Genomic DNA, 27,632 nt, shown 5'->3' with positions numbered 1-27,632 from the left:
GTTATACTGACATCAAATAAAGTGAAAGCGGGGGTTACACTGTGGGGGAGGGACATACAAAGCAACAAAGAAATAATCTTATAAATGCGTTAGAAACACATGCATGAAAGAAACGAAAACATTAAAATACATATTTAAGGGTTCATTTTCCTAACATCACATTATCTGACCTTTTCCGCTTGACTCATACCTATACTAGATATTGCAAATAAGGGAAACCATGGGACCTATGCTTCTTTGGGCCTGGCTTACTTCACTTAATATAATTTTTTCCAAGCCTTTCCATTTCCTAACAAATGGGGAAATGTCATTCTTTCTGATGGAGGCATAGAATTCCATTGTGTATATATACCACATTTTCTTGATCCATTCATCTACTGAGGGGCATCTGGGTTGGTTCCATATCTTAGCTATGGTAAATAATGCTGCAATAAACATATTTGTGCTAGTAGCTTTAGTTTGGTCTTGTTTGTAAACATTTGGGTAAATGCCCAAAAGTGGGATTGCTGGGTCATAGGGGAGCTCTATGTGAAGTCTTTTGAGGAACCTCCATACTGCTTTCCAAAGTGGTTGAACAAGTTTACACTCCCACCAACAAAGAAGTAAGGTTCCCTTCTGTCCACATCCCCTCCAGCATCTGTTGTTGTTAGAGATCTTGATTATAGCCATTCTAGCTGGGGTGAGGTGGTATCTCAATGTTGTTTTGATTTGCATTTCTTTTATGGCTAGGGAGGTTGAGCATTTCTTCATGTGTCTGTTGGCTATCCTTCTTTCTTCTTCAGAGAAGTTTCTCTTCAAGTCTTTAGCCCACTTATTTATTGGGCAGTTGTTTCTTTGAGGATTTGCTGTTGGGGGATTTAATTTTTTGAGCTCCAAGTATATTTTAGATATGAGACCCTTGTCCGTTGTATGGCTAGTGAAGAAGAAGAAGTGAATTTTCATCTAAATTAATATGAAAAGTAATTTAAGATTTATTTTGGTTTAACAAGGAATTTTCCTTATAGACCATTAATAGATAAGGTCAACATTGTAATTTTTCTAATTTTTTTCAAAATTAGATGTAGAAGAAAACATTCATTCATATTTAAACAATAACTGACATTGGTCTCAAAGTATGATGCCACTTCTGCCATCTGCTATAGTTGTATCATTTTTTCTAGCAATTTAATTAGAATGTGGTTCTTTAATTTAAACCTGGCCCTTTTTCTCTGTAATAGGATTATAATGTAATTATATTTAGGTAAAATAATTTTCAAAAGCCTCAAATATGCCACCATCTGCTCTGGTATTTAAATTCTGGGGAAAAATTGCATCAATACAGGAATATTTTGCCGCCTGTGTTACAGCAGTGATGACAAAGATCTCTTAAGGTACTCAATTAGAATAAATCATAATATATACATGAACTTATAATCTATTTGTTATGAAGAGAAAGTCAAAAGTTGTGTTCATTGGATAAACTGTAAAAGGAGCAAAAGTATCTACAAGGCTCTCAGAATTCCCACTCTTAAGGCTGAGAGATGATGGGTGCTGGTGGGCAGAGTTTCTGTCTGTTTAGCTTAAGGAGCATCAGTTACCTATGGAATAGACCTCTAATAGCAAAACTACAGAATAAGAGAACTGTCCCACTGGCTCTACCCTGATGAATTAAGGCTTTCTTTGCTAGATAGAAGCTAAAAGTGCTGCCAGGCTAGCTTTTCTCATTACCTATATGCAGAGCAGGTTCAGAATTATGAACTCTCTTCCAAGTCCACTCCCCAAAAGAATGTGAAACTATTTTTTAATATAACATTTGTTGCTTAGATGGTTTGATACAGAACAGCTTTCTTTTCATTCTGAATTTGGACATTCTATACAACTGACTACAAAGAGGAACAAAAAATACCAAAACCAAACTTGATTCTCTGTTCATGTGGCATAAACCAGTTTTGTACATAACATGTTGCAGCAGTGTTTAAGTTCCCTTTAGAAAAAAAAGTATGAATTCTACACACGTATTAGTGTTTCCTGTTTAATACATGGGCTGAAATCACTAGATGAATTTCTTTCTTGAAGAAAGAGAGGAGAGGAAAGAGGCTGATGCAGGATGAATCTGACATTGTTTGGAAAACAGCCCCCTCTGGGAAGGAGTTGTTTTGTTTTCACAGCCAGGTTTTTCATGTAGTGATTGAATCTCAGCACTGTGTCCATTAATCAAAGAGGAAAAAAAGAGAGAGAGAACAAAACTTGCACCTCAAAAAAAATTTCTCAGATCCATATATATGCATATATATATACACACACATACGCATACATACATATACACTTTTTTTCTTGTAAAAGCCCTGCGAGAAGGAAAAAGAAAATCAAACAAAATGTATAGAAACCAATTAGCTGGACATGCAAACTAAGCTATGATTAACCCAGCGTTTCCACAAATCACAAATTTCACAGTTTAATATTGGAGAAGCGGGCAGCACAGGAACAAATCATACATTTCTCAACCTCACTAATAAAATGTGGCAAGACCTTATTCACTATGAGGGTCCAGACCAAGGCTAAATAAAGCTTTAAATCAGTAGTGGCTGTGGTGATGATGCAGGGATAGGCCCCAGCCGCCGAGCGGGTCCCACAGCTCGCAATAATCACTAGTGAAACTATTTTTTTTAAGGCAATGTGTTTGTAGTTGCAGAGGTGGGAGGGAAGGAGGAGGCAACAATTTTTTATAAGAAATGTACTCTTTACCTTGCTCTTGTAACTGTAACCCCTCTGACAGTATTTTCACAATCAAAAACTTAATTTAAACAAAAAGAGTACTGCCATTAGGATCCTGCAGGAGTTTGAGAAATAGAGTGATGGGAGGCTGGGGGGACAAAATCAAGGAATGGTGCAATTTTAGGGAAAGCCTCAGCCTGATCCTATCCTTCAGGGCACTCGACATTTAGCAGGTACCTCAGACTTTATCAGATTAAACAACATTGGATTTAGACTTTTTTGCTTCTATATTCCTCAGTCTTTGGTAAGGGAGGCACATTAGATGGCAAAGGGAGCTATTTGCAAATGTGGAGAACATCTAAAGAGGGTTATAAGCATAATAAAAGGTAGAGTTGTGAAATGCAAAAACTTAAAAGTCATAAAAAGAAGAAACAGAATCTGGGGAATACAGGGAAAAAAGTAAAAGGATGAAGGGAATTGCTGGTTTTCAGCCCATGTGCTTAATAGTTTTGTATCTGAAGGCTATACTATCATTGCTGTGCCTTAAATTAATATAGTGTTAAGTAGAACAAGCTATGCATTTTGATATACACTGAATCCAGACTAAATACAGCTATTAATTTTCTTACTGGCATTAAAAAACACAGAATATTATATTTGATATTGTTTTACCTAAATAGCACAAAAATTAGGTATCGCTAACTGCATACATTTTTTCTTTATAATAGATTGTCAAATGGGGCTGGGAAGTGGCTCAGTGGTAGAGCGCTTGCCTTGCATGCATGAGGCCCTGGGTTCGATTCTTCAGCACCACATAAGCAAAAAGAAAAAAGCCAGAAGTGGCGCTGTGGCTCAAGTGGTAGAGTGCTAGCCTTGAGCTGAAGAGCTGAGGGACAGCGCCCAGGCCCAGAGGGCAGGCCCCACAACCTGACCCCCCCAAAAAAGTAGATTGTCAAATATATTAATTTAAATATAGTTTTATAAAATAATATACTAGTTTTGATAATAAAAACTGTAGTTGGGAGGAATATTCATGAAAATGTAAATGTATGTTAAAATATGTTTCATTGAATGCTATTAAAAATTTAAAATGTCTGTAATAATTAAAGAGACAGTAATCAAAAGGCTTCCATAATGGAATATAACCAAAAATTGAAATCTGCTTTGAAACACAGTGCTGTTTAGTAATCATTAAATATACTTAGAGATTTAGAATATACTTTGTACTTGGCCGAGCTGAACAAGCACACACAATCACAATAGCAAATTAACAAGAAGATCAATTTAAAGTTAACATTTTATCTCATACTAGCTATGAATCATACTATATCATAGATTATTCAATTTATCAATGCATTATATACACATTTAATTATGCAAGCTATATTTCTATTTAGTTACTCTAATATATGCCTGCATTTATTTATTCATCTGTCCCCTTTTATGTATGTATGTATGTATGTATCTGTCTGTCACTTCGCAATGGAAGATGTACAAAATAATTTTATTTCATTTGTCAATTTTTAGGATATGAAATCATATTTCTATCGATGGAGAAGAAATTATATTATTTGGTGCCATCGTTTTATACATTAGTGCTTGAGACATTGAGAAATCTTTACAATTTTTACTCAGCTAACAGAATAATATTCAAAAACAAATTGTGCATATGTGGCTTTTCAGTAATTCCATATCCCCATCAAAGCTTGCCTGTTAATGAGCTTTCCTTGTGGATAGAATTTTAGAGAGCAAATATGTTTTCTTATTTCAGTCTTAAAACTATAGGCGTAACTCTCAAATATTAACTATTACTCAGGGAACTCCACTGTTATATTTTACATTAAAATGATTTTGTATATTAATCTTGCAAAATGTTTAAAATCAATAAAATGTATGCAATGAAAAATGGAGCCACTTCTTAATATAATGAGGTGATGTTTTCTTTCTTTTTCCTTTTTTCCCCATTTTTTTGTCAGTCCTGTGGCTTGAACTCTAGGCTTAGGTGCTGTCCCTGCACCCTTCAGCTCAAGGCTAGTACTCTACCACTTGAGCCACAGCACCACTTCTGGTTTGCTAGTGGTTTATTGGAGATAAGAGTCTTATGGAATTTCCTGCCTGGGCTGGCTTTGAACCATAATCCTCAGATCACAGCCTCCTGAGTAGCTAGGATTACAGGTATGAGCCATTGGTGCCTGGCTGAGGTGATGTTTTCTTAGAAGACTAGATAGATCTGCTCATTAAAAAAAATGCTGTATACTCATTACCTTGCCCATGTAATTGTAACCCCTCTGTACAGAATTTTTACAATAAAAAAATGCTGCATAGTATTCTATTGTAATCATGCACTGAAGTTTCTTTATTCAATAAAGAAATTAGAGATCACTATGTTAAATGGAATAAGCTAGACCCACAGGATAAATGCCATATACTGTCTTTCATTTGTAGAAGCTTGATAATTGTTATAAATTGATCAGAGGAGATGGTAACAGAAGAAGTGAACATATTTTCAGTATTTTCATCAACCAATATGTACTATTTATAACCAACTGAACACAGAAGAAAAGGGGAACATTTTAAATCATAGGAGGCTAACAAATATTTATTTATATATATAGTTTCAGAGAAATGTGATAGGCGAACAATAAAATACTTTCAAAACATATTTCAATATTTTAATAAAATTTTATCAGCAAATGGATGGAGAATAATGCCACTGATAATAATGTTAAACATAAGAATTTTTCAGGTATTTTTAAATACAGGATAATAGAAGGCATTTAGAATTATTTATTTCATTCATTTTCTGAATGTATTATGACCAATTTATTTTCAAATAGCAATATTTATCAAAAAGAGAAATATTTTTAATAATATTTAATTTTAGAAAATAGTTTAAGTTACAAACACTTAAGGAAGTGAATAGTTGCATCAATTCCTTTAAGAAACAGTTGGCTAAAAGTATTTGAAACCTATGCTTTAATATGCTTAGTATTATTCATCTAAATAGAAAAGAACAAATCCATAATAATCCCTCAGGACTTGATATTTATTTGTTTTAACTGGATTTAATAACAAATGTGTAACCTGGAGATTTGTAAATCCCATTTGAATAAAGTTTGATTTTTAATGAAGGCTCTGTTATGGATGTAAGACCTTTTCCCTTTAATACTCATATTCCAATCTAATAATAATCAAGCTCTTCTGTGCAAGATTATTGTCTGTTCCCAAACACATAGCTAATTCTTTGCAAGAAACCTGGTCCTACTAAGATTTACAGACATTTAGATGAAAGCTGTGTGTCTATTGCCAACACCTCATTTAACTCTGGTGGTTTTATTTATTGATGCAGATAAAAAAATGCTTAATATAAATGGGTTTTGTTTTGGAACTTCTAGACCAGATTTTTCTGTACATTGAAATCATTATCAATTTCATAAACTGGCTTGCACATTGTTCCTGACACCCAGTTGTGGTAAAGTAAGTGTTCAGTGAATAGTCAGATCATGATTAAGATGTAATTTTGAGTGTTAAGGGTTAATTTTTCCTAGGCTTTTCCTTTGCAGGCTTTTTGCAAGAGAGGAGCTGCATTTCTTTCCAGGCTCCATGGAAACCAACAGTGGCCTAGTGCTTCAGGCAATCAATTTTGGATTACTACAGGGTTTGACTGTCAGTGCCTCTTCACATCCATTGCACCAGGACAGGCTGCTTTTTCTCCAACATCTAGCTTAAAAGTGACATGATCCTAATTGGGCAGCTCTCTCAGAATCTGATTTTGGATCTATTATGTCTCTGTGCTTAGTAGTATTCTGGACACCTGCCACTGCTATTGTCTCTGAGCTTCTTCTAGTTGAAGATTGGTGTGTGTGTGTGTGTGTGTGTGTGTGTGTGTGTGTGTGTGTGTGTGTGTGTGTGTGTGTGTGTGTGTGTGTGCGTGCGTGCGTGCATACAAGTTCTGTGCTTCTCTGTCCATTCAACCTCTATATTCAATGCAGGTGCTATAAATGATAAGCATGTGAACCAACATCAAAAATGCGTAAATTGTTCAAATGACAATGTAGCACTTAATATTTTAGTCTTAGCTATGCTTTTGTAAAATGTCACTTTGTAGACATTTATTGAGTTTCATAGTATACTGCTTACAAAATTTGTACAATATGCAGTGATTCATCTCCAAATTTATTTATGAATTCAATGACATTGATGGAGTATTTATAATCAAGGCCATAGAGTATCCAAAATATTATGTATTTCATTAGTAAAATTTAAATAGATATAAGCCATCATTTAATTTGCAGAGTGAGCCATGCATGTTTTTCTTGTTGGAATGAGTATACTAATTATAGATAAGGCAAAGGTCTGGTGCTGTATTTCAGTGGTAGAGAGTTTGCTCGGTGTGTGCAAAGCCCTGAATTGATCAAGAGCTCACAATTCAGCATAAATAAATAAGTAAATAAAGTAATAGAATTACAATATTCTGATATCAAGTAAGGGAAAGAAATCAGTTAAGAACTAGCAAAAGAAAGTAAGATTGGTTCCCCTCTTTTGAAGTGGTAAAGGTGTTCAAAATATTGGTGTGATTGGTAATGGCATTGACAAACAGGATGTGAAATAAAGATCAACCTTTGGGTTTCATGAGTTAGAGTTCATTAGGCAACTTGATGATAGAGGTTTCATTATAATGGTGGCAATAAAAGGAAAGTACTGGAGTAATATGAAAAAGAGAGGAGAAGAGATTGTAGAGAATTGCAGAGAATTGGCATGTTAAATAGAGGGCATGTGAATTTAAGGAAGATGTGTTTTAAGAGGAAACTAACATATTGTATTTGTACACTGATGCAAAAGAGATAACACAAAAGAAAAATATATTTATATGTATATATTTATATGTAGAGAGATAGAGCAAGAGAGAAAGAACAGAAAAGAAAATACCATTTGTTAGAAAATGGAAAGTCTTGGAAAAAATTATATTAAGTGAAGTAAGCCAGGCCCAAAGAAACATAGGTCCCATGGTTTCCCTTATTTGCAATAACTAGTATATATCTGAGTCAAGGAGAAAAGATCAGATCAGCTGATAATAGGGGAATGAACCCCAAGATAAGTATTCAAATGTTTTTTTGTTTTTTTTTCCTTTCATGCAATTGTTTCTAACATATTTATAAGATGATTTATTTGTTGCTTTGTATGTCCCTTCCCCACTGTATGACCCCTGCTTTCACTGTATTTGATGTTGGTATAATTTGTGGAGGGGAAGGGCAAAAACAAATCGTTTAACTAGGGATACAGGGGAACCCATTGCAACAATGACATGTACAAGTTGTTATGTCGAAAAACGAACTTTACAACTTTGGTGGAGGGTTGGGGGAGGATTGGGTGGGGGGAAGGAGGGAGTATGGGAAGGGATGGGAAGGGGAAACAAAGGAGGAGGCAACAATGCTTGATAAGAAATGCACTCGTTTTATTCCCTTGTGGTCAGAGAAAATGCAAGGTATAACTTCAGTGTTTCTGAATTTAGACAAGTTTGCTTTGTGGCCTAAAATGTGGTCTATTTTAGAAAACGTTCCATGTGCTGCTGAGAAGAACGTGTATTCTGATGCTGCTGGGTGAAATGTTCGGTAAATGTCTGTTAAGTCTAGTTGATCTATGTAGCTGTTTAGATCTGCGGTTTCTCTGTTGAGTTTTTGCCGAGTTGATCTATCTAGTGGGGAGAGTGGTGTGTTAAAATCCCCAACAATTAATGTCTTTGGATCTATATGGCATTTGAGGGAAAGTAGTATTTCTTTGATAAATTTGGGTGCTCCATTGTTTGGCGAATAGATATTTAGAATTGTAATATCCTCCTGAAGGAGAGATCCTTTAATTAGTATGTAGCGACCTTCTTTATCTCATCTCACGAATTTTAATTTGAAGTCTATTTTATCTGATATTAGGATTGCAACTCCCGCCTGTTTATGAGGGCCATTTGCTTGGTAGATTTTGTTCCAGCCTTTAACATTGAAAATGTGTTTGTTTTTATGGGCAAGATGTGACTCCTGCAGGCAGCAGATAGAAGGGTCTTGTTTTTTAATCCAACTAGACAGTCTATGTCGCTTAATTGGAGAGTTCAGTCCGTTAACGTTAAGAGATAGGACTGAGAGGTATTTGGGAGTTCCTGCCATGTTATCCACCTTCTTGGGGGCTGCGAAAACTGGGTTCTTCCTAAGGTTCTTGGATTCTCAGTTTGGGTGCAGTTTCTTGGCCTTTGTTGCGTTCTTGTTGGTTTTCTATGTGTAGGACATCTTTAAGAATCTTTTGTAGGGCTGGTTTGGTGGAGATGTATTGTTTCAATTTTTCTTTGCTATGGAAGGTTTTTATTTGGCCTTCAGTTATGAAGGAGAGTTTAGCTGGGTACAGTATTCTTGGTTGATAGTTGTTTATTTTTAGGGCATGGCATACGTCATTCCAGGCTCTTCTTGCTTTGATTGTCTCTGCTGAGAAATCTGAGGTAATTCTAATTGGTTTCCCTTTATAGGTGATTGCCCTTTTCTCCTTGACAGCTTTAAGGATCTTTTCCTTGGTCTGGGTTGATCCTGTGTGGATTATAATGTGACAGTGGGATGTCCTATTCTGGTCTGGTCTATTTGGGGTTCTAAAAGCTTCTTGTATCTGAATAGGCCTATCTTTTTGTATGTTTGGGAAGTTCTCTGCTAGGATCCTGTTAAACAAATTTCCTAGACCATTAACTTCTGTTTCTAGGTGCTCCTCTACACCCATTATCCTTAGATTGGGCCTTCTGATGGTGTCTTCCAGGTGTTGGATAGACCTATCATATTTCTTGGACTTGTCTTGGATGGTTGTATGTTCTTTCTCTATAATATCTAGGCTGTCTTCAATCCCTGAGATTCGATCTTCTGCATGGTCTAACCTGCTGTCAAGACTCTCTACTTTGTTTTTTATCTCTTTTCCTTCTAGTTGGTCAGCTTTGATGGCTTCAAGTTCTTTGTTGAAGCTCTGTTTTAGGTCTTGTATGAATTTCTTTACTTCCTTAATTTGGTGTTCAGTGTTTGTTCTCAAATCACTTAGTTGATTGGTTATGGTTTCTTTGGACTCCCATTCCTTCTGTTGGGTTCCATTCAGCATTCCCTTTGTGGTCTCCCTGACTTCCTTCAGCTCTTTGTTAATGGATTCCATGAATGCCTTTAGTGATCTTTGTGTATTCTCTACCTGGTCTCTCAATTCCTGAATTACTCTTTGATTAGCTTCCTCCCGTCTGTGGGATTCCTGCAGTTCTCTTTCTTCCCGTTTGTGGGGATTCCTGCAGTTCTCTTTGAGTGTTCTCTGCCTGCTCACTCCATTCCTCCCTTTCTCTTTGAGTATTCTCAAGTTGTTCACACAAATCCTGTATCAGTTTTTGAGTAGCTTCCTCACGCTTATGATATTCCTGTATAAACTTCTGGGATGCCTCCTCTCTCTCCCTATCACGCTCATACAGAGTCCTTTGTACATTGTCAAACTTCTCATTTATCATGTTTGCTATTAGTGTTTGTAGAGCTATTTGGGAACTCTCCTCTGGATTATTCTTTATCTGTTCTAATCCCTGATTATCAAGATTGGGAATTGAGATACCTGAATTTGCCATTTTTCTTGTGTTTTTCCGGCTTACTCGGCCCATTTGAGATGAAGATTGCCCCAGTTTTGTGCTAGAACACTATCTTAAGGCAACCATCAACCAAAGTTTGCGTTTGTACAGTCAATAGTCTACAGATACAATCTAGTTCAACAGATACATCTATTCAACATCAAACAACTATATGTTAAGGAAAATGAACCCTTAAATATGTATTTTAATGTTTTTGTTTCTTTCATGCATGTGTTTCTAACGCATTTATAAGATTATTTCCCCTCCCCCACAGTGTAATCCCCGCTTTCACTATATTTGATGTCAGTATAACATGTGGAGGAGATGGGGACAAACAAGTCGTTTAAGGATTCAGGTGGACCTGTTGCAACAATGAGAAGTACAAAATGTCATGTCAAAACCAACTTTACAATGTCGGTGGGGGGGGGAAGGGGGGTATAATTGGGTGGGGGGAGGGGGGAGGCTGGGAAGGGAGGTGAAGGGTAAACAAAGGAGGAGGCTGCAATGCTTGGTAAGAAATGTATGCATTATCCTGCCCATGTAATCCTGCCCATACAATTCAGTATGAAAAGTTGTATGTGAACTTGAATTAATCTTTTTTATCTTAAGTCATCATTAAAGAGACTTTTTCAAGGATACAAAAAAAAAAAAAGAAAGAAATGCACTCGTTATCTTGCCCCTGTAATTGTAACTGCTGTGTACAGTATTTTCACAATAACAAAAAATAAAAAGAGAAAAAAAAAGAAAAGAGAAAAAAAAAGAACGTTTAACTTTGCGAAGTGTGGACTCTGTGTAACTCCTCTGTATGGTATTCTCACAATAAACAAACAAACAAACAAAGAAAAGAAAGTATGAAAAAATAATTGAGCTACTTGAGAGGGCATGGGAGAAATGGAGAAAAGGAAGACAGCTTAAGAACAAGAATGGCTCCTGCATTATCTTTAAAAGAGAAATATGTGGGCACAGAATAGAATAGAAGGGTATTATTTGGTAGAAATTGTATAAAATCTCTTCTAATTGCATGCATCGTGTTTGTTAAGGACAAGCGAGTTTATTAGCTAAAAGTGAGGAGAAGGAAGTCATGTAAAATCATTATGTAAAAAGCCAGAGACTAGGGAAATATAGTGAAATTGCCTGGCAGTGCTATGTTCCCTTGTGAGATTAATGGTCATGAATATAAAGTGAAATCAGAAAACCTGATTCTTTATTTTTCTGTACCTAAAGTCAGTTGATATGATGATGAAGTGGAATGGGGACAAAATGAATTAAAGATGTACTGGAGTTGTTATAATAGTGGCTGGGATTACCAAAGTACTAAAGGAACCAAATGTATATATATATATATAAAGCTCCTTAGAGATCTAATTCTACACTAAGTCCAGCACTTTATGTCCCCACATAGTAGTTTTGCTTTATGAATAAAAGTCACAATTCCATGATTTAATGCTAACCTTCAAAATAGATCAAAGTATTGAAACCTGTATCTGACAGGTCCTAAAGAGAATTAAATTTCATATTATGTCATGAGAGCTAAAAAGGACCAGTACAAAAATAATGTGTGTACTTGGAGCCAAGAGCTGTGACATTTACATTTTTCAGGATGCTTCAAAATTCTGTCAAAGTTAGTATTCTGGTGAGACTGTAATAGACAAGCATTACTGCTTTAAGATTTAAAATGCCCAAGCTTTCTCTTATAAGCTATGTTAATAAGTTTCTTTCCATGAAACAAGAATGGTTTTGCCAGTTATTTCCCTGAAGATTCTTCTATGAAGCAAGTGTTCCACTCCAAAAATTCTTTTCATATTGCAAGATTAGATCAATTTCATTCATTACCATCACCCTTGGCAACTCCTGTAGGACTTTTGGAATAATTGAGTAATTCAACAAATTCAACAATGGCTTTAGCTTTCCCAAAACTAATGGATGATGGTTCTTCACATTTTTTTAATTTTCCATTTAAAGATTTGGGCTGGAAATTGTAATTTTAAAGGCAGGAAAGAACATATATTAGCCTGAATGGATTTTCAATATTGGGCTTGAAAAATATAATATTTCTGGCTAATGTTTTCTTATTACTTTACATTTAGTTTTTGCTTAAATGTCCTGTGCTTTCTCATAGTTTTATATAATCCTTTATATGTAAACACGCATTCTTTTTCAGATACTTGTTTGGTAATATTATGACTACATAAAACTTGTGCTTAGTCTATAAACTTGGTTTTAGAAATATTTGATTTTTTATTATAAAAATATAATTGTGAAAATTATACTTTTTCAAGATGCACCTCTTTTCAAGATGTACTATTAGTTGCGAATATTAAGTACAGGTTTTTTTTTTTTTTTGACTACAGCAGTAGCCAAAAGAAAAAGAAAAAAATGAAAAAGCAATTATTAGAATCTGTGTGAATAGAATCAGATTAACTGCATTTTGATCCACAAATTAGTATATACTAGGCTACAATGACAATTTGAGCAGTTAATTTGATTTACATTTATTTACTTTAGGAACTTAAAAATATATCTTTTAACTTATAGAAAGTAGTTGAGGATGGTTTTTATTAACCTTCCCTAAGAAATACAAGGAACAGATTATCAAAATTTATCTGCTTGGTTTTAAACAAGTTGTATCAAATGATCACCTCTAAAATGTAGAAATATTTACAATATAATATTTTGATCATTATTTCGATGTAAGACATTATTTTTATTATCTGCACAGTATTAGATAACTAAAAGAAACACAATTTAACATTCAGTTTCCAAGATGACAGTTTTGTAGTCATTTCCATTTTACATTATAGCAAACAATTTCATAATAAATGGTCATGGAGACAAACATATATATGCATATGTGAATCGATGCATTTGGATATGTATGCAAACATATATCATATGGGGCCCTGAATATGTATAAATATATATAATATTATATGTATACACACTTACATGGGATTTGTGTATTTACTTTCTGTTCAGCTCACCTTAACTAGGTATAGGCTCCAACCTCTCTTCTCTTAGCTCCTTTGGTTTGAAAAACTTGTCATTGTAAAATTTTTCTGCTATTGATGGTATTTCTCCATCTTTTTTCTTAAAGCTTCTTGCCCGTTTTAGAGAACAGATTGTCTTTCCCAAGGACCCATGAGCTTGTATTTGAATTGTAGTCACTAAGGAGGTTAACTCCCTGGAATGTTCCAGTCTCTGTGGGAGGATTCCTGACATCCATTGGTGTAGATTTGCAAACACAATGGAATAATCTCAGATAAAAGTTTGTCAACTCAGGAACAACTCATTGTAGTTGGTACATCCCATTCATCCGCCTTCCTGACCATGAAAGTAGTACTATCCATTCCAGTGATTCATTGCTGAAAGCTTTGCTGCTTTAGTTTCAGCACAGCTGAATTCATACTACACTCCAGTACTGCTCTGCTATTTCAGCAGTCTTAAAGTCACCATTGTTTGTGTAAACTTGGTAGCAAATTTTACTTTGACATTGTAACTTGGGAAATACAGCTTAGAGATGAGATTTTTTTCTGATTATTTTTATTCTTCTGGTTATTTTGGTAACACTTAAACTCCAAATTTTAATTGCTAATCCAAATGTACTGTACTTTCTCTAAAAATTTTATAGGTATTAACCAAGGGCTAGGATTTCTTCAATGGGAATACTTTCGCTGGATTTTTATGATGCATCAGAGAAAAATAAAAGTGTCTTTATATAATGACTAAGAAATTTGAAGATGTTTTTAGTTGCGGATGGGATCCTTTGGGAGGACAGACATGTGTTTGCCCTTTCTTTCCCCTTCCGGAGCCAGGAACTATAGATTTGTTTCCCAAGTGACTGCTGCCAAAATCTGGGCTTGCAATGTGAGCGCAGATCTATCCCATGTTGGCGATGTGTTATTAACTTTCCTTTTCAATTCCTCAGTCATCCATTGTAGTGTTTCACCTGCTCCTCTACGGGGAATGAGGAGATTAGGCTTTCTTAAGATCCTTCTCACCATTGGTCCTAGGAGAAGGAAAGACTTTAGTGAGCTTACACACTCATTAAATGTGAGTTAATATGAATTCTTCCCAGACTAGCAAAAGGATAATAGCCAACTGTCTCTTCAACTCCTTAGTGCCTTAGTTCATTAGGAGTCAGGCTAAAAGGTAGTTGGAGGAGCAAGTTTGCTCGATCCTTCTGCTAGAAACAGGGGGCTATGTCTTTAAGCATGTTCTCTTCACTGTTTACAGGTACATGAAGTCTCCTTGGAAGTGCCCAGGCATTTCTAGTATGTACCACTCCCATAGTTGCTAGATGAAGAACCAAACTATAGGAATTCATAAAATTAGAGCTGTGTAACTGAGGACCAAATCTTCCTCTCTATAGGTAGAAAATGGGTGTTGAGAATTCCTTTCCCAGTTTAGGCACAGTGCTTAAGGTTGGGTCACATTGCCTGTTTGATGTGAACTGTATTCTTAGAGGTACAGGGGATAGAGGTCCCTTAACTTACCGCTTTCTCTCAGAGGAACATGATCTGAGAACCCACAGATACTTGGGTAGAGGGAGACTCGTGCATGCCCTCTTCCATTGCTCCTTGATGTACATTTTTTTCTCTATGTTATTTCTATCAAGTTCATGTGAATTGATAATAATTTATGAAAAAGAAAAAGGAAACAAAATATGTGCTTTTCTTATGTTTATAGATATTTTCTATCTTGTTGTTTTCAATGCTAATTTTAATATTAATTCTATTTTAATATATTTAGGAAATGATATTTTGAACTGCTTTCTTTAATTGCCCAGAAAGAACTATTTACTATTTATGAAAACCTACATTTAATATAATTATAAAAATATTATTTTAGATTGTAGTATTAAAATCACATATATCTACCACGACTGTAGAAAATATTATGAATAACTCATAATTGGCCAGAGAGTTCCTATCCATAATGATATTCAGATTTTCTATTATGTTTGGAATTAATATTTCTGTGAGGTATATTCATATCAGATCTACTGGCTTTAAAGTAGACTAGATAATTAATAGAGTGATTCCCTTCAATACATTTTGATAAGCTCTACATTTTCACATAACCTTGGAGAAGAATATAGAAGCAATAGATTAATAAAATCTGACTTCTCCCATGTTGGGTAGCCTTTCTTGTAGGGAAGCAGACAAGAAAGAATGATTTGAGCATATAAACTCCTGAGGATTTTATCTATAAAGCCAGTGCTTTGGCTTTCAAAAGGTCAGGCAAGGACATTGTTGAATTTATTCCAGTATTCCCAATACCCATCACAGTACCTTTGGAAAAAAAAAAGCATAAATGAATGTCTAAATAAAACTTGAATGCTGCCGGATGCAAGTGGCTCACACCTGTAATCCTAGCTACTCAGGAGGCTGAGATCTGAGGACCACAGTTCAAAGCCATCGCGGGCAAGAAAGTCCATGAGACTCATATCTCCAATAAACTACGAAAAAACTGCAAGTGGTGCTGTGGTTCAAGTGGTAAAGCATTAGTCTTGAGCTGAAGAGCTGAGGTATAGCACCCAGACCCAAAGTTCAAGCCCTACAACTAAAAAAGCAAAGCAAAACAAAACAAAAGAGCACCACCACCACCAATAACAAGCTACAATATTGAAACGGAATGCTCCAAATTATAGTGCCCATTGTCAGACATGTATCTCAAAAGTTTCTCTAGGCATCCATTTGGTGCTAGTCTATAAAATAACCCAGTATTGCATCATTATCTCCCCACAGAGTATAGATTTCAATTTTCATTCAATCTTACCACTGTTTGTGGTGTGGAGTGAAGAAGAAATTAAAATGCTTTAATTTTGTAGAAACTAATTATTTGCAGTTCCTTTTTAGGAAACCTTTATATTGATCTGAGAATACAGTAGACTATATTTCTACAATACTTAGCTATACAAATTAAGTTTAACTTAGATAATTTCAAATTCCAAGATAAGCAATCACTCATGCCAAATATAATTCTAGTCTATGAGTAGTAATGTAATCTATTGTTCATCCATTGCTTTTACTGATGCTAACTTTGGATCCTAAGTGCTTTGTTGAGAATGAAATCAAAATAGTAATTTTCTATATGCCACTTTAATACAATTGAGGTTTTATTTTCTAGCAAATTGTCATTTGATTGAATAGGAAATGTAATACAGTTCCATTTTGTTTTATAGCACATTATATTTAATGAAATTTTAATTTCTTTGTTTGAAAATCTATGTGAAATCACTTAATCAATTTTTGCCTTTGTCAGATAATATATATGTGAAGGATTTTTCAAGATAAGTATATGAATATATTTTAAATATCATATATTCCAACTAAAATTAGAGTACTTAAGTCATAATTTAATCTTTTTTTCTTTTTTCAGAATACTGAATATTAATGATACTTTTAATTGTGTTAATTCAAAATATCTCCCACTAAGTACCTCCAGCTAGTATTCCAATTTCTTATTCTCATAGTCCAACAGTATCAGGTCTTAGTTTTCACTAAACACTTAATTTTATTTAAGTCACTTAACTTTTCCTATATTTTCTTTTAATTAATGTGGATTCCAATCATTAATCATATCAACCAGGCCTTTAAAAATTATCTTTTCTTATGTATGTTTTATTGTAAATACTGTACAGAGGGGTTACAGTTACATAAGTAAGGTAATGAGTACAGATCCTATCGAACATTGTTACCTCTTCCTTTGTTTTTCCCCTACCATCCCTTCCTTGCCCACCTCCCCAACTCCTCCCTCTCCACACACCCAAAGTTGTAAAGTTTGTGTTCAACATAGTTGTACATCTCATTGTTACAATGGGTAAACCTGCATCCTTATTTCAGCATTTTATTATTTCCCTTCCCCTCCTCAAGTTAGAAAAATGTATATACAAGATTCAGGGCACCAGAATTAAAAGAGCATATAAAAGAAACAAAAAAATCACAAAGTACCTTATAAAAAACAATAGCAAGCAAGAAAAAACCCACTTGTGTCCCTATCTTGGGGTTCATTTGGCTTAACATCATCTTGTATGGTACTATGGACAAAGCTTTTGAACTTTTCTGCTTGTCCTAGACATATACTAGTTATTGCAAAAAAGGGAAACCATGGGACCTATGTTTCTTTGGGCCTGGCTTACTTCACTTAAGATAATTTTTTCCAAGTCTTTCCATTTCCTAACAAATGGGACATAGTTGTACAAAGAGTTGATAAATAACAAGGTCATTTACAAATACATCTTTATCAATATCAACCCTTTTAATATTCTTATCCATCTCTCCCCTACTCACTGCCTCCCTCATTCTCTTTTAATTTTGTAGGACGTACATTGAATCCTTGACTGCATTATCCTTTCTTCTTTTCATTTGTCCACCTCTCTCCCAATGACCCCACCCCACTGCACCCCTTTCAAATATCTCCTTCCTGGTATTCATTTTTGTTGAACTTTGGTTTTATTTTCCTAAGGAATTACACTATTTGAGATCAACCTCAATTCTACTATCTCAGTTAATACATTTGTTTACACTTGCTTAACATCCAACCTACTTACTTATAACTTTGCAAGCTAAATCTAGCTTCCTCATGTAAGGGAAACCATGCATCCTTTTTCTCTCTGGGACTGACTTTTCTTCATTTCAACCAGGCCTATTAAATACTCTAAGTCTATTTATTATAAATACATTGATTGCAAACCTTTGACATTACCATATTCTAAGTTTAATTTTAAAGTTGCACAAGCAGAAAAAAACCTTAAACCATAGGCCTTTAGATGAAGAACTTCAACTAAGTATAATTAAAGGAAGCACCTGTAGGAAAATTTCTAATAGGAAATCCTATTGGTAAAAATAAAAATGGGAACATGCACTAGGCAGGACTAGGAAGGTATTACTGCTTTCTCTACTATCAGATTGAATCCCTTGATAATTCTGCAGAAGAAAGTTCTATAGATGAGTTTCTGTCTAGTAGAACAAGATATGGAAGATTTTTATTGTTGTACGTGGTCTAGAGAAATAGGCCTATCTCTAACAAATTGTGGATATGAATACTGATAAAGCAAACACACAGACACAATTTCAGAGTTAGAACAACAGAAGAGCCAAGAGTATAAGAGACAGAAAAAGGATATTTAAGACTTCAGATATTGACAGATGAGACAGGCTGTGAATGCCACTAATGTCAGAAGTATAGGAGAGTATCAGATGTGATGCTCTTTCCCAATATAGCTAAGGAAGTCTCCAAAGAGATATATTCCAACCCCATGGAGAAATGCCTTTGAACTGTGATCCTCAGATCTCAACCTCCTGCATAGCTAGGATTACAGGCATGAGCCACCAGCACCCGGCTTCAAGTTATTATTGACCAGAAACTACCATGTGACACACCTCCCAGTTTTCCTTTCATAAAAGACATCCAAGTGTGATAAGTCAAGTTGGTATTTTCCCACTGGATGTTGTAAAAGTGGGGGGAAATATAACTTTTTGATCATTTTGTGTTTTAGGTAACTGATCTTTGATAGAATAAAGGCCACATCTAACCTGATGCAGAAGTTATCATGAGATTTTGGGCTATTTCTCAAGTTATTATTGGACAACTTTTAGGGGGTGTTTCTTAGGAAATGATGAGTAATTTTGGTGTTTTTTTAAATGTAGAAATGAAGTGAATGCAGTATTTTTGTAAAAGAGGGCACATTACCATGTTTTCTATTTATTCTCTCTTAACATAAGAACACTAAATATATTTGCAAATTGCCATGTGTCTGGCAGTCCTTCCTGTGGGAGGAACATCGTTTCTTATCCCATAGATATTGAGTTTATCCATCTCATTTGTTTTGGTCATGGTATATAATACAATATCTTGTGTGCCAAATCTAAGCCAATGGTACTCCATAATTACAAATATCTCATGTAAGATAAATCTAAACTACCCATTTATATTAAGTTACTTAATTTTTTTAAATTAAAAGTCTTCAAGCCTCAATAGAAGCCATGGCCCATAAAGAAATTGTTATTTCTAAATAATAATTTCCTTGGAGAGTTTAAAGTCCCTTGTGGAAACTTACCTATTAGATCATCACAATAAATTTATTATTTTTCTCTATGTGACTCATTCTTAAGCTAATGATAATATCTTAAGAAAGAAAACATACTAGCTAGTTCCAAAACAAAGTGATACAATCTAAAGTTGATATAGGCTAGTGCATCACAATCTTCTTAAAAATTCTACTGTAGTCCTTATTTTTGGCAAGAGTTAATAAAAAGCTACACATCATAAATCTTTTCACATACAGGAATTAAATCAAAGAATACACTATGTAGTCACTCCTCAATAGAACACTATATATTCACTATATGTGTTTCATCAGCTTTCTAAATGATCTGTTTTATATGTCTATTACAGATTATTTCACATGGACAGCTAGTTTACAAGTATAGAGTTTAGAATATGATACTCCAAAATATGAGCACCTCAGTCATCATGCTAATCTTCCTTACTATCTGTGTGAATTGGTCATAAAAATAATTTTCTGAGCTGAAGACTGGTAGCTTATTTCTCTGATCCTAGCTACTCAAGAGGCTGAGGTCTGAGGACAATAATTTGAAGCCAGCCTGGGCAGAAAAGTCCATGAGACTTTTATTGCCAATTAACCAGCAGAAAACCAGAAGTGGTACTGTGGCTCAAAGTGGTAGAGCACTAGCCTTGAGCAAAAGAACTCAAGAACAGTGCCTAGGATTATATTCAAACCCCATGAAGGACAAAAAAGAGAATTCTCTGATTTAATTCCCCCCAAAGTAGGTAATATTCCAGGTGAGTTTTCCCCTATTTTTGGAGGCCAAGAAGAATCTGAACAGATCTTGCTATCCACATCAGTAAACTCCAGCGGTATTTCTACATAACTGCCCCTCTCTACCAAACTTAAGCATAAAAAAAATCAGTTTTCTCTGGATGTTTTGATATTCATTTCTGTAGCCTTCTATACTATGTAAGTTTGGGTTGACTAAGTTACCAATGCTTTATTCTTGTTAATCTTTTATTATAATGCTATCCACCCTAATGTTTGTGATGGGAGAAATAGAAAAAAATATACTTTGTCATCTACAGCAGTATAAATGTATTTTGAAATAAAATATCTCCACTCCAAAATTTAAACTGATGAAGTATTGGTAAACCCACACGTCATATAGTAACAAAACTATCTATGGATAAATATCTGTTTTAGTTGCTTTTAGCAACAATCTATTTTGTCAAAGAGTACAGAGTTTGCAAATTTTCTCAGAATAATAAAGATTGTGATCTTTCTCATTTAAAAATAAAGAAGTGAAAATGTTATGATTGAACAAAGGCAGATGTCAAGTTTCTGTTCCAATGTTTTGCATCTAATTTCTGGATCTAGCTCAATGGTAAGATATAGCACTCTTGCTAGACATGAATTAGGCCTGGGTTTCAATCTCCAGTCTCATAAAAACTAAAAGGAACAAAAAAGAATTCTTGCACTAGAATGCTTAACACTTCAACATTTCTATACGAAATAAAAAATAAAAGTAGACGTCTATAAAGATGTCTGCTCCAGAGATAACTATATTTAGTGCAATGATATTAACAGAAGCCAAATAATGGATTCAGCCATGGTATCCTTCATTGGATGAATAAAGATAACATAGAATATATGCACAATTGAGTGTTGTTTATTTTTTATTTTTGTACATTTTTATTATAAAAATGCTGTATAGAGGGGTTACAGTTCATGAGAAAGGTAATGAGTATATTTACTATTGTTCCCTCCTCCTTTGTTTTTCCCCTACCATCCCTTCTCTCTCACCTCCAAAACTATACCCTTATACCCCCCCTGAAGTTGTAAAGTTCATTTTCAAATTAGTGTTTTGTACATCTCATTGTTACAATGGGTCAACCTGTATCCTTATTTACACATTTTGTTTTTTCCCTTCCCCTCCCTGAATTACAGAAATGTATATTCAAAATGCAGGGTACCAACATCAAATACAGGGAAATTTGGGTTATTCTGTGGGGGAGGAACATGCAAAGCAACAGCAAAATCACATAGTATATTATAAATATGTTAGAAACAATAGCAAGAAAAAAAGATATTTGTGTCCCTCTCTTGGGGTTCATTTCACTTAACATCATCTTATATGGTCATATGTACATGGCTTTTGGCCTTTTCTGCTTGTTCTACACATGCACTAGTTACTGCAAATAAGGGAAACCATGGGACCTATGTTTCTTTGGGCTTGGCTTACTTCACTTAATATAATTTTTTCCAAGTCTTTTCATTTTCTAACAAATGGGGCAATGTCATTTTTTCTGATGGAGGCATAGAATTCCATTGTATGTGTATACCAAATTTTGTTGATCTATTCATCTACTGAGAGACATCTGGATAGGTTCCATATCTTGAAGAAATGCTCAACCTCTCTAGCCATAAAAGACATGCAAATCAAAACAACATTGAGATACCACCTCACCCCAGTTAGAATGGCTAAAATCAAGAACTCTAATAACAACAGATGCTGGAGGGGATGTGGCCAGAAGGGAACCCTACTGCATTGTTGGTGGGAGTGTCAACTTGTTCAACCACTTTGGAAAGTAGTGTGGAGGTTCCTCAAAAGACTCCACATAGAGCTCCCCTATGACCCAGCAATCTCACTTTGGGGCATTTACCCAAATGATCACAAACAAGGCTACACTAAGGCTACCAGCATAACTATGTTTACTGAGTATTATTTAAGCCAGCAGGAAAAATACATTATATTATTTGCTACAAAATGCATAGAATTGGAGATAAACAGGTTCAATGAAATATGCCAATCCTACAAAGTTAATTTAGTAAGTTTCTTTCTTATAATTTGTGAAGCATGGGATGGGGAAAGCAACAAACAACTCATGATATAGAAAGGAGTGCTACAGAGGTAGAAGAAAGAGGAAACAGAAGTGGTGAGAAGGGGATAAGAAGAATCAGTGCAGGGGTGAATATCACCAATGTACATTGTATTCAAGAAAAACTCTAGGGCTGGGAAGGTGGCTCAGTGGTAGAGCGCTTGCCTTGATACATGAGGCCCTGGGTTCAATTCCTCAACACCACATAAGCAGAAAAAGCCAGAAGGGGTGCTGTGGCTCAAGTGGTAAAGCACTAGCCTTGAGCTGAAGAGCTGAGGGACAGCACCCAGGCCCAGAGTTCAGGCCAACGACTGGACCCCCCCCCAAAAAAAAAAAGAAAAAGAAAAAGAAAAAACTCTACTATGTATAATTAATATTAACTAATTTATAAAATAGTCTCCCAAATCATTTCTTCCTTCTTTATATCACACTAAAGAACTTCTGTAATATAAAATTTTCTACTTACTACTTATTGTGATGCAAGATTTCATAAGCAAATAAGTATAAAAGTTTATTTGAGACTTTGTGATGTATGTTGTCAAACTCTAATGCTGAATGATCAATATTTTAGATAGATAAATCTATTCTTTTTCTTTTTCTTTTCTTTCTTTTTTTGTTTTTGTCAGTCATGGGGTTTGAACTCTGGGCTTGGGTGATGTCCCTCAGCTCTTCAGCTCAAGGTGAGTGCTCTACCACTTGAGCCACAGCACCACATTCCAATTTTCTGGTGGATAATTGGAGATAAGAATCTTACAGACTTTCCAGCCCAGACTGGCTTTGAATTGTGATCCTCAGATCTCAGCCTCCTGAGTAGCTAGGATTACAGGCGTGAGCCACCGGCACCCAGCTCAAATCTACTTTTAAGATCATGGCTTTAGATTTAATAGATAATCAATAATAAAGTTCAATATCCATCAGTATATTAAAAATTGTAATGTTTTTTATTATAGGCATTCATGCATAGAAAAAATGTAAGCTTGAATTTATTGAAGGAAATAAAATAGGTTAAATATTATCATAAATGATCATAACAAATTCTTTGTTTTGTGTTGATAGGAGAATTGTAGAATTGTATTGTTGATCCATAGCTGCTGTGTTCCTCCCCTTAATTCCAGGCAATGGTGTAGTTTGCAGTGCAATATGTAGACCTTACAAAGTCCTTCAACAATTTATCTAGGACATCAAGATTAAAATTATTTTATAAGACATTTTTCACCTTTTATTTTTTGCATATGCCAACATTAAAGTGTAACAAGCATAAATCAAGGTGCTAGCACAAACTTCTACAAAAGTTAGCCTGTGCTAATCAAATATTCACTGTAGAAAAGAAAAATCAAAAGCCCCATTTATTAAAAACTGCCATTGCTACACACCAGTGACTCATGCCTTTATTGTTTGCTTCTTGGGAGGCTGAAAATAGGATTATAGTTCTAGTCCAGAGAAGAAGAATTCAGGTGATCCCCCTTTCTCATGGGCAAAATGGCAGGCTCCGGTAATCCACGATAAATGGGAGGATGAAATTAGAAGATCATGGTGTTAGAACAGTATGAGCAGGAGAGTCCACAGCTGGACACAGTAACATGTTCCAGCCTGACAAGTGTAAGGCTTTTAATTCAATCTCCAGTTCTGCCACACATACACATAGAAACAATGTCCCTGATGAAGCAGTAAAACTTAGAAAATTAAAACATTACCCATGGAGTGTGCTTCATTGTAACCGTCTTCCAGAAGTATCTTTGGAAATGAAGTGGCTGCCCTGGGAAAAGCTCTTATGCTAGTGTGTGATGAGGAGCTGTACCAGCATTTGTGTGTGTGTGTGTGTGTGTGTGTGTGTGTGTGTGTGTGTCTGTCTGTCTGTCTGTCTGTCTGTCTGTCTGTCTGTCTCTCTGTGTGTCTGTGTGTCTGTGTGTTGGGACATGGGGCCTGAACTCTGGGTGCTGTCCCTCAGCTCTTCAGCTCAAGGCTAGAGCTCTACCACTTGAGCCACAGAGCCACTTGCGGCTTCTTCTGCTTATGTGATGCTGAGGAATTGAACCCAGGGTCTCATGCATGCAAGGCAAGCACTCTACCACTGAACCACCTTCCCAGCCCAAAGTACCAGCTTTTATGGGGAACAATACTTGTGCTTGAAAGAATAATTGCCAAATGCTGACTATTCAGGCTTGGGCATTTTCAAATAACTTCTCAAACACAAAATGAGCCTGTCACTTCCAAAAAAACAGATTTCAGTATTCGTTGCAAATGATAAAATTTAGGCTTTCCAACAAGTTGTAATTTTAGCAAAATTATTTCTATAGTGCCATTACCCTAGTGGCTTTCCTGAGGAGATTGATGGCAATATTGTCACCCATAGTATTTTAATATGTTATAACAAAATGAATCAAAACTAGGAAGATGTGTAGAATTAAATAAGCAGTAATATCTTTCAATAGATTAATGGAAGGAGTTACAAACTAATGCATGGTAAAATACTATGGTAAACAACACAAAATGTGTCACATTGTCAATTAACATTTAACAAAATGCCATTTGTCCGTTTTGGTTTATGACCAAATAAGTTTATTATCAAACAAGTTCAAGCACTTGAATTTAGGGGGTCATGGCTTCTCTAGGCTGTTGTTCTCATGGCTCTCAAGGGTTCTACCACATGAACCACATCTTCAGACTGACTTTTTCTCTAGTCAACTGAAGATCTGACTATTGCAGATTTGTCTATCTTGGAGAGCTTTAAACCTTGATCCTCAGATCTTTGTCTCCTGTTTAGCTAGGATTATGGTCATGAGCTATGGGTGTCCATCATTGCCTAATACTGAAAGATATGTCAGGTGTGACAGTATACATTTTTAATAACAGAACTCTGGAGGTAGGGTAGAAGAATTCTAAATTACAGGTCAGTCTAGTTTGAGACAACCTATGCTACATAGAAAGACCCTGTATCTGGGAAGGGATGTGAAGGGTAAACACAGGAGGAGGCTGCAATGCTTGGTAAGAAATGTACGCATTATCCTGCCCATGTAATTGTAACTCCTCTGTACAGTATGTTCACAAATAAAATAAAATAAAATTAAAAAAAAAGAAAGACCCAGTATCAATCAATTAATCAATGAATAGAACAAAGTATAAAGTAGAAATATAGAAATTATTTGAAATTCTTAATAAACCTCCTTTCACTTTTATGCTGTTATATATGAAGAGTGGAGATTTAATGGTGTTATAATGGGAAAAATTCATATACATGGATGAATCATTTTATAACTAATACCAAGAATCATGACACAAATTTCTATAGCATACAATAATTTAATTTTCAGCATATAAAGCTAATTAAAAGTTTGCTGAAAAGATGAACAAATACATGGATGAATGAATGAATAGAAACATTTGCTGTAGGTAAGTACTATGAATAGCAGAGGACAACTTACAAAATTCTGAAGAAAACTACTAATAGAACTAAACAAATCTGTGCAATAATGTACAATTCTGCAAAGTATAAAAATAATTTAAAGGACTTTCTCAAATAGTTTGGGGCAGAGAAAAGATGGCTTCTTCTAGAAGGAAGCAGAAATGCATGAGAAGGGGTTTCAAAGAGAAGTCAGTATGTGAATGATCTTGTTGTTGCATATATTTGCAAGACAGAATTGTATCCTAGCTTACATTTTTGGATGTAGGCCCAAGATTGATATAGGATTATATGGCAATGTTTTTCTTTCTTCTTTTTTTCTTTTTGATTACTTTGTACAACTACTATATGTTAATAAGAAATTGCAAAAGTCATAATTATAAAGAAAGGGTATTACTGGCAGAGAAAGAAATATGGGAGCTATTAGTATTGCTATATTATTATATTTTATGTTATATATTATGTTATTTATTATAGAAAAAGGTTTTATTTGTTCTTCGACATCTTCATAAGAAAACAAATTTCACATGTGCTCAACTCTGTAAAGTCATTCTGGGTAAAAATCCACAGACTTTTGGGAATGAATAAATTAATCGGGCCTATCACCATTAAGATGGAAAGGTAACATGTGGATAACTGTTAAGAGGGAAAGGTACCATGTGGTAGAAACAATTAGAGAATTGTGTCAAATGTCTTTTAAAACTTTGCTCTACTTCTTTGTAAGGTTATTTGCAGTGGCATTCCATTTTCTTTTTTTTTGAAGGATGACAAAATTAAACAATCTTTAATAAAATTCCTGTAGAAAACTCAGTCACAGGGCAACCACTCAGTGGTATGTCTCACGTCCCTGAGGACGGAGAGCTCCCAATATTCTTTGGAGAATAAGCAGTAGTTGTGCTGGATCTCCTCAGCCCCCAGAAAGACCATTCATTTACACATTCAACCAGTGCTCCTATTGCACAGAAACATGGCATTCCATTTTCAAGGTTACTGTCAGATAGTTTCCCAGTGCTGCTGAGCCCATCAAACTCTTCAGGTTACCAAAGGTCATTGTTGCTCTCTCTTTTTGCCAAATTGCTTTGTTAAATGGCAAAAAAATCAATCTATAGCCTGAACATTGAGAAAAGCCAGGGAAGGGGTTGGGTAGTGGGGGTGTGTGAGAAGGTTAAAAGTGGTGATGTTGATCAAGAAGCACCATATTCATAAACAGCTCTGTTGAGTGACATCTTCTTTGTACAAGCACTTAAAGAAAATACAAATATATTTTAAAATAAAGTATTGATTGCAGTGGCATTCCTATTTTTCTAGTCAAAATATCCTTATCCATACGAATGGTGAAACTACTTCAGTAGTTTATAAGCTGGGTCATCTGCCTACAGTTCTGTTTTGTCCTTTTCATTCCATATACAATACTTACTTGTCCTGCCCCTGGGATGCAAATCCGATCATATAACTCCATACCACAGAACTCTTTGATGATTATAAAACCCAATGGTGCTCAATTGAGAAGTAATTTCTCCTTCTCAGGGAACATTTGGCAGTGTCTAGAGACATTTTTGGTTACCACAAATGGGAGAGGAGATTCATTTGAATCCAGTGGGTAGAGACCCAGGAGTCAGCTAGACAGTCTACTGTTCATAGGCGGTTCCTCCATGGTAGAGGATTTGCAAGTCCAAAATGTCAGTAAGTACTGAGGTTAGGAAAGTCGAACCAAAGGAAGAGATCCAAACTGGTGTACGGTTTAAATGAAATTCACTTTCTACCCTCTACCTCTCTGAAATAAAACACACTCTTGTTGACTTTTGGACACATCTGGCAAGCACATGTGTAGTTGATTGACCACATCTTTCTGATGTGTCAGATGTATTTTATTTTTGCTACAATCTCTAACCACTGGTTACTGTTTTCCTCCTGTTACCTCACTTATTCATGTTTCCACCTTACCAACCATAGATATGAAATGGTGGCATGCACTACTTTCAATACATACAGCAACCATACCAGCCTGAGCTAAACTACTCAGCCTGC

The sequence above is a fragment of the Dipodomys merriami genome, unplaced genomic scaffold (assembly GCF_024711535.1).
Source record: "Dipodomys merriami isolate MVZ:Mamm:240054 unplaced genomic scaffold, mDipMer1.0.p SCAF_10, whole genome shotgun sequence".
Lineage (NCBI taxonomy): Eukaryota > Metazoa > Chordata > Mammalia > Rodentia > Heteromyidae > Dipodomys > Dipodomys merriami.
This window is presented reverse-complemented; position numbering follows the sequence as displayed.